Genomic DNA, 8,821 nt, shown 5'->3' with positions numbered 1-8,821 from the left:
TCAGGTTCGGCCGTCGGTCCTTCAGAATCAAAGACAGACGGCGGCTTTCATCCGTCTGCAGCAATTACGCAATGAGAAATGCATGATGGGAGAAGCAGGGATGAACTGTCTCTGTCGCTTTGATCCAGCAGGAACCAAACACCCGAGACAGGTTTGGAGTCGGGGGCTTGATTCCCACTTTTACTGGACCAGATGACCTCTCACTCTAACGTGCGATCATTATGACTAATGCCCCCTGCAACAAAGGGCATTGTGGGAAATGTAGGAAAGTACTACAGAATTGTTGGGACAGGATGAACAATTTCCACCTGAAAAAACGACTTTGCAGCTGATAGACGAGTGGATGAAGGACAGTCAGGAGGCCCTCCTCCTGTGTGTCTGTAAATCAGCAGGAATAACTCTTACACATTCTACTGCAACATGAACCTACAGCATCATAGTGTTGAAGGAACTCCCGACAGAAAAACATCCTCCGTCACTCCTTCCTCTCTCCCTCCCTGCTTCAGCTCTTGTGACACTAATGCTTGTTCGTCATGTTTAGCCCCATGAATCCGTCACAAAGAGAGACTTTCTAATTTGTCTGAGCGCCGACGGTTCGGACGCACAGACGGATGGGACACGCCGCTGTCCCCATGTTGTCCTATCAGTCTTCCCCCGGCTCTCCTGGCTTCTTATCTCCAAGTTGGCCTCTTGTTTACAGACGCCATCAGTTAAACACCAAATCCTCTTACATCAATTCAACTAACGACTGTGGGCGTGTGCGGATTGATAGATTCCACAGCTCAGTCCCACCCGGGGAGATTTGGAGGAACAATACCCACATTGTAAAGTTGAGTCAGGTGAAATTCCCCCTGCAGACCATCTTCCACCAAATGTTTCCAGGATGTGAGATGTTCCTGTCGCACAAACACTCCTCACACCCAACCCGCTGTGTTCCCGGCTCCCATCAACAATGCAATTAATGGACACAATGATGATAGCACCAGGAGGACAATCCTCTCTGCTCATCATGCATTCCGCACTGCATGCTATTACAAATGACCAAACACTCCATATAATAGCACATCATTTAGCCGATGTCCTCCGCTGGCTTGGCTCCCCACATGCTCCACACTGGCCATCAAAACCGACGCCATAGAGCACATTAATTACACCCATCCAGAGACAGCCATGATTACAATTTCACACGTTTGAATGGACCACAGCCATTTGCCGCAAAAACCGCACAGGCAGAGCGATGACTTTGGCAGGGAGGGGATGGAGGAAAGGGGGGGGGGGGGGCAGGGTCGCCTGTGATTCTCCGGAGAACTGCAGATGCAGGATATGCGGACGCATGGAGGCTGACAGCTCCGGCGTTTAAGCAATGGGCTGTAATTGCATGCAAATGGACCTGAATCTGTATCTTAACACATCTTCATTAGCCGGTTCACGAGTGTCCGCGGCTTAGACGGAGGGACAATGGAGGGTGGAAGTTAATTCTGAGCAGGGCCGGTTCTGTTTTTCATATTCGACAACTTTAATTAAGCGATAGATTAAGTTTTGAAGGGACGTTTAATGCATTGAATCCCATGAGTGCTCTAATAAACAGCAGAATAGAATCAGTCAGTGGATATCTAATGGGGTTGAAAATAGACACAGACGTCTATATTTCCTCAAAGTGCCCCCCCCCCTACCACACACACACACACTTAATGTACTGGTGTGTTTCATTGTATGATGTTTTTATAGATGCAATGGAGATAATTAGTGAGTTAAACTGAGGTTCTGTGTGAGAAAAAGTTAACGATTTAAACATTAAAAGTGTCAAATCAACACAGCTCAGAGGGTCTCGCTGTTTTCAGTCTTTATGAGACATCGACTGTAAATAAACATGGACGACATGAACATAAACAATATAGGTCATAAATCTCCATGTTAGTGGATGGGACATGGATCAAATGAAACGTTTTTCATATTAATGGTGGCTACGTTCATTTTCCCCGTAACTTTTGAGTAGTTATTTGACGCAGGATGACAAGTCATGATTGACAGTTGAGACTGACTCACGATTGGTCGAGCTCTATAAACAGAAGACGTTTGAGGTCTGACTTCATCATGAAAGCATCTTTGTTGAGTAGTAAACACAGACCAGGAGGAAGAGGAATATTATATTTATTCTCTGTAGCCGGTGACGGTGTCTACACTCGTTTCCTTTCCTTGTGTCTGGAATCATTTTGACCTGTAATCCCTGAGATTATCGTGGCTAAACTGCCCACTGTGTGTTTTCATGCTCTTTATCAACTCCTGGTATGCTAGGCTAAGAGGACCGCTGGCCTCTGGATGCCCTTACCCTGACATTCAGGGATCACGGGGGTGGCTCGCTGTGTGCGCGTCCATGTGTGTGTGTGTGTGTGTGTGTGTGTGTGTGTGTGTGTGTGTGTGTGTGTGTGTGTGTGGGTGTGTGTGTGTGTGTGTGTGTGTGTGTGTGTGTGTGCATCTAAGTGAGCCTGCGTGAGCTCTGCCGATGCCCTTGGGGCGGACACCGGCTCCTAGGAGGTACCAGGAGGTCAGGGGCCACGGCAATTAGGAGGCAGTAGGAACCATTAATTAGCCGATATATCACTTGCACTGTTGTTGATATAGACTGTGTAGCAACTGTACAGAATGCTGGAAATAACCTCTGCACAACTTTCCCTCTGCATCATGTTCCTTAATAATTATAAAAAAATAATTTCCTCAAATACTGGACAAAAATGATCATGGTGGAAAATAACCAATACGTAAGTGAACCTGGGAGACGCCGCCTCGCATTGAGAGAGAGACTCTTTCAACTCGCTGCCCGTCTGCAGGCAACATGTCTCCTGAATTCACATCAGGCTTCTTTCCTTCGCTCCTTTCCTCCGGTTTCAGAGGGTTTCACCTGTGAGCCGAGCCCACCTTGAGCAGTTTGATTCGCCTCTCTGTGCCTCCAAGCCAGGCTGTGAACTTTCAAAGGCTGCGAGTAAAGCCGCGGTGAAAACTCGGAGAGGCGAATCTAAAGCCTGCCAGCTCAGGAGCCGAGCGGTTGAAAGGGACGGTGGAATCGGCGGAGGCGCCCTCAGCCGGGGTTGTTTAGAAACCATAGAAATGTGGGTAGTAATGGGGATTGACAAGGCCACCTACGTGAGGGAAGGGCTGCTGTGACGGGGGAGCGCGGCTGCATGAGAATGACACGATGCGCACAAATGTTACCGCGCCAGCCAACCTCGTCACAGAAACACCGCGGAGCCCCCCCGCCAGGCGCCGTAAGTGGGGTGATATCCTCGCCACCAGCCCTCAGCTCCACGGTTCCCTGTGCCTCTCTAACCCGCAACCGAGGGATAAGCGAGAACACAGCGGCGCTCCTCGGGAGGAACAGAGGCCATTTTGTCAAGCCACTGAGTGAGTGACAGGAGCCGACGATAAAGGGAGAGAGGAGCGGCATTGAAGGATAGTGGCCTCGGTGATGGAGTGCTCATGGGGAAGAGTAGCTATTGAATCCCCGTTTTAATCTGTCTGTCAAGGTTATTGAAAGTGCTGTCTTCGTTATTACATGCCAGCCTTGGACTTGGAGGGGCCATAAGTATGAGGACACGCCCTGTTCCGGTGGGCAGATAAACAAGCACACACACACACACACACACACACACACACACACACACATACACACACACACACAGACTGATGTGCATGACGACAGTAAATGTGCACTGCGCCTCAGGGGTCCTCTCCAGTGAGAAAGTTGCAATAAAGCTTTTCTCCTGAATGAAAGTGGAGCTGCACGTGTGTGTTGAATCTGTAAAAGCTCAGAGACGCATGGACCACTGATCCCATCGAGTCCTGATGAGGATTTTCCCGTGCGCTCTTCTCACCGACGGCTGTTCTTTTTTCCCCTGACACAATCGGCGTCTCCCCTCGTTCAATCGATGTTCATCAGCGGGTCGAGCAATAACTTGTCAATGGGATCCTCATTAGGATTCAAGTATGCTTTTGAATAATATTGTATAGCACTGAATCACGCTGACAGATGACTGGGTGAGTGGCAGTTGAGAGCTCGTCACGGAGTGAATTCTAATCAGGAGAGCGGATGGTGTCACACATACAGAGACGTGTCCGTATCAAAGCACTGATACTGCATGTTGCTTTTGTCTGATCATCTCTAGACGGAGATAATCTTGTTATATAGAGCTTTACATAAACCTTGCTTTTTAACACGTCGACCCTTCACCTAACAAACTGTACGTCTTTCTCCAGGCCTGAGCACCGGAATCACCTCAGCAGGTTAACGTGGATCAGCCGAACTCGACAGACAAATATCCTAATATTTTGTAGGAAGTTCCGCCTGCTGCATTAGTTATTATGTGTCATAATTAGGGTTGCTAAGGGGCGGAAAGTTTCCATGGGAAGTTTAGCTTGGGAATTTGGGGAATTTTGAAAAAAAAAAAAAATCCCTCAATTGTAAAATATTTTTACAGACGATTCCTGTTGTTTGGCTAACTATTTATATCTCTGGCATTGCATTAGTGTTTTTTACAAACTTTTTTCTCATCTTATTCTACAGAACAATGCCACGTGCACTATCTCATGTGTGGAGACATTTCACCCCATCCAATGTAGAAGGAAAGGCTGTGTACATTTGCAAATACTGTGCAAAGACCTATGTTAAGAACGACACAACGATGCAGAAGCATATAGTCAAGTGCCCAAAGTTTCCTCAGGACTCAAATCAGCCTATGACAAACAAAATGTTTATATTTATGTCTATAAATGACAAGGTAAATACAGTTAGTATAAATTACCCACAACATTTCCAGTTTATTCCCGTTAATTCCCGTATATTCCCGTTAATTCCGGTTTATTCCTGTTAATTCCCGTATATTCCTGTTAATTCCCGTTAATTCCCATGGAAAGTTTCCAACTTTGAATATTCCCGGAATTTTGCAACCTTAGTCATAATCAGTGTTTTCATATATTTTTTTAATGTTTGCATTGATCAAAGTGCAATCTGTCAAAACTACATAGAAACTACAAACACAGGAAGTTGATTACCAAACTTTAGTGGGGTTTTCTCGTTAGTATAGCCCTCTACACTCGGCTAGAAGCTGACCAGCCCCACAAGGATACCAAAACAAAAACTCACCTTGAAGTCGACCCGGACCGTGGAAGGTTTCCAGAACCAGAGATCTTCAAATCCAGCCGTCACAAAGTTGCACCTGAAAAAAAGAACAACCAGCCAATGAGATTCAGAAAGTTAACTTATCAAAGCAGTGAGTAATAATGAAAACACATCATAAAATAATTAATGAAGTTAATGGGACACTGTTGACAATAATAGAAAAATACATCGCAGCACTTATCTCACAACCGTTTGTCGACAGGATGTCAGTTTGAAGTGGAACGCAAACTTCCTGGTAGAAAAGAAAAAGGAAAACAATCCCCCGCGCTTTGTGAACCGCATGACCAACCAAACGGAACTAAATGTAATTAAGATCCACTCAAGGTTAATTTGGTCAGTAATGGTATTACGTATGTATGGAATAGGCTTTTTCTAAATACCAGTCCATTAAATCTGTGTTATTAAAAGGCGATAGTGAAATCAGACCAAGCATATACACATTAAAAATAATTAGTTTGTTCTGTGTGATTTTCTTGAGGGAAAGATGAGTGTGAATGTGTATTAACACTGATTGTGTCATTTGTTCCGTTTACTTTTCTCATAATTTGTCATTTCTCTTCGGTGAATGCAAAAGTGATGCATGTGCCGGACATCGATTGGTCGATGTCCACTCATTTGAGCGCCATTCAAATGACAAACAAAAGCCCGTCTTTTAGAATCGAGCTTGGCCAAGCAAGAATTGCTACTTCAAAACTGGCGTATATCCAGGAGAAATAACCTTCTATTCTCTGATTCATTTCATTTGAGATTGCCCTTAAAGAGAATCATTTTCATACGCCAAAAGCGTGGCTTTGTCGTCTCTTGCAAGGCTAGCTTCAATCAACAAAGTGGTCTGAAACTACCAAATAATCCATCAAGAGCCGCTGCTTTTCAGAGCTCGCATCAAAAGCTTACCTTGTATTCAGATTTCCCTGCATTATTTGACCACTCATTTCTCCTGCATAATAAAGCTCTGCAAGATAGAAAGTCTCCGGAAGATGGATTCTAGTGCCGCGAAATCACTTATTTACTCACCAGAAGCCAATAATTTGCGCTTGTCCCTGAACCATTGATGGCGATGAAAGCCATAACAAAAGCTAGTGCGTGTGAATACACTCTGAGTCTATTCAGCTCTTTAATAAGATAATATATGAATCTGCTGTTGAGAGTTAAGAGTTTGAGAGGGAGCGTCTTTCATTCTGTGCAGTGGCCACTAGTCTCTCTGTGTTTACAGGCATATGTGTGGAATATTTGTTTAAGAGAGAGATTGTTATCACCATAACATTATCAGCTACGGTTTACATCCCCAGCAGCAATTAGACTGTCTGCTCTTGTGTGTGTGTGTGTGTGTGTGTGTACATAGTGTAGATGTGCACTCATGTGTGTATGTGTATATATGTGTGTGTAGTCACAACATATGCCGGAGTCAACAGGGAATAGTTTTCCCCGGAGACGATTCCACACAGCCCTCCAGTCAGTGTTTCAAATTAGAGGGAGCAGCCGCAGAGCCGGGCTCATCCACTTTAATAGCATTTTAACTGTTATTGGAGCTCGTATATATATGAGCATTCAGTGATGCTGGTCATGCCGGCATGCCTATGAAAAGGACAGTGCCACAATAGCCCCCAACTGAACTGTGACAGGCCAATTAATGAGCCTTCATTGGGAAGCCGTCGTTACATAGGTCACCTAAGAAGTGTAATTAGAATGCATTGTGTATTCTTATTTTTTATTGAGAGCGTTAAATTGAAAGAGGGAGCGCAATCAATGGCGGGTTGTTATGACGATGTGGGGTTGATAGATTCGGGTAAAAGGGGAAAAAGAGAAAGGGAAAGAAAAGGTGAGTGTTTATGGCGGAGGCGCGCGGCGGCTCGCACGCAAGAGGCAACACACATAACTGTCCGGGGGTGAGGCTTGATAGATGTGTCACAGTGGGGACGTGAATGGGAGCCAATTACATTTATAATGTCAAACGCGGTGCAGAAATTAGCTTCAGTGTTATTATGTGGAAGCTAATTGCAAGGAAATGCTAAAATGATTTAAATCACCAGGGCTATTTCAAGACATTAAGACATTTTGAAGATAGCCGCGGCACTAACAATTTGTACCACCCATTTTATAATTACATTTAATAGGTTGTCTTATCAGTGCTCTAAAAGTGGATTCGGATTATCGCAAGGGCCGGAGCCGACCGACAGAACCAAATTGTATTTTTTCTTTTTTTTTTTTTTTTTTAAGAGTGATGAGTGCCGGCCATTCTGCTCGTATAGGAGACGAGAGAGAGAGAGAGAGAGAGAAAGAGAGAGAGAGAGAGAGAGAGAGAGAGAGAGAGAGAGAGAGAGAGAGAGATAATATTCTGGGGGTTAAACTCTTGGATTGCCTCTTCAAAAGGTAAAACGGAGCAGAATGCTATTGGCAGGGCCACGCTTTGTGTTTTCAAGAAGGCAGTCTGGAAGGTCTACTACTGGCATTCACTGCCACTTAACTACCCGGCGCAATAGATTTCCTACAGTATGCAAAGACACATACAGAGCATGTTGCCACGCCGTCCTCAGAATTGACCCCATCCAGCGGCACTGACCTCGCCATTGTCGGCGTCCTCAGCATTCAGATTGTATGCTAATAAGGCCGGGCCAATGGAGGCTAGGCGAGCCAGAGACATGCTTTATTAAGTGTGCGCCACATTGGAGTCGCTGCTGCTTATTAACATTCGGGGTCCCACACCTCAACAGTGGGATGAGTTATGTTGGTTTTATACTGTAAGTATTGTCCATAAAGGACGACTGAGAAAAGGTCAAAGGAATTAAACGCCGCCTTTAGGAGAAGCTCGACTACTTTCACGCCCTGAGCGCAGATGTCTTCGCACCAACTTCATTTCACCGGCTGCAGATTAGTTTGAAGGACACTCAACACTTAGTGCGGAGCGATTCATCCTCGCTGAATACAAGACGGCGAGTCCCGCCTCCAGGTGAGCGGCGTGTGTCACAGGTGCCGCGTTGACCTGTGACTCGGAGCAACACAAAGAGACGCGTGGGAGAAGGAGAGCTGCGGCGAGAGAGAGAGAGAGACGCTGATGAATGAAGGAGACGTGATCGGGAGGAGTGAAGGGGGGGGGGGGGAATCTGTATTCTGTGAGCGTCGGGGGGGCTCGGGGCTCCGTGTCCGCAGCACCTGGAAGCCTTATCCACAGGTGTACAATCAGCAACATGAGCAACGGGCCCTTTACCCTAAGACCGCATCATCCGCCGGCCGGCCGCGCACACCCAGGGCGCCGCTCGGAGCTTAGCAGGAGATTAAGGTGTGAGTCTTGTGCGGGGGGGGGGGGGAGATGTATCATTCATAAAGCAACGTTGCCTAATGGTGCATGATGTCTAACGCCAAGTCTTAAACATTTAACCTCCGGCTCAAATGAATTTCGGAAGATTCCAGTATTCTCACGATAACTGGGCTCCAGCATATCTCCTCCAGAGGCTCCTGCATGTGTCTCCTGCTGATGGGTTGTTTTTGTGGATTTAATCGATTTTATTCCAAATGCAGGCGGGATCGACAGCGTGTGCTTTCCCTGCGTTTCAGACATAACAACATAACAACCAGTGTAATGGTGATAGTGTACATATGGTGGGTTATGAATCCGGCCACCTCTGTGTTAGTGGATGGAACATGAACCTA

Source organism: Limanda limanda, chromosome 23, assembly GCF_963576545.1.
Source record: "Limanda limanda chromosome 23, fLimLim1.1, whole genome shotgun sequence".
NCBI classification, from domain to species: domain Eukaryota; kingdom Metazoa; phylum Chordata; class Actinopteri; order Pleuronectiformes; family Pleuronectidae; genus Limanda; species Limanda limanda.
This window is presented reverse-complemented; position numbering follows the sequence as displayed.